A 360-nucleotide genomic window follows, 5' to 3' on the forward strand; every position below is an offset into this window, starting at 1 on the left:
TGGGCCAAGAAACACAAGGAATGGACATTAGACCAGTTGAAATCTGGGCTTTGGTCTGATGAGTCCAAGTTCTATATCTTTGGTTCCAACCGCTGTGTCTCTGTGCGACGCAGAAAAGGTGACCAGATGGATTCTACATGCCTGGTTCCCATCATAAAGCATGGAGGAGGTGTGACAGTGTGGTGGGGCTTTGCTGCGGACACTGTTGGGGATTTATTAAAAATTGAAGGCATACTGAACCAGCATGGCTACCAAAACATCCTGCAGCGACATGCCATCCCATCCGGTTTGCATTTATTTGGAACATCATTCATTTTTCAACAGGACAATGGCCCCAAACACACCTCCAGGCTGTGTAAG

The sequence above is a fragment of the Etheostoma spectabile genome, unplaced genomic scaffold, assembly GCF_008692095.1.
Source record: "Etheostoma spectabile isolate EspeVRDwgs_2016 unplaced genomic scaffold, UIUC_Espe_1.0 scaffold119, whole genome shotgun sequence".
NCBI classification, from domain to species: domain Eukaryota; kingdom Metazoa; phylum Chordata; class Actinopteri; order Perciformes; family Percidae; genus Etheostoma; species Etheostoma spectabile.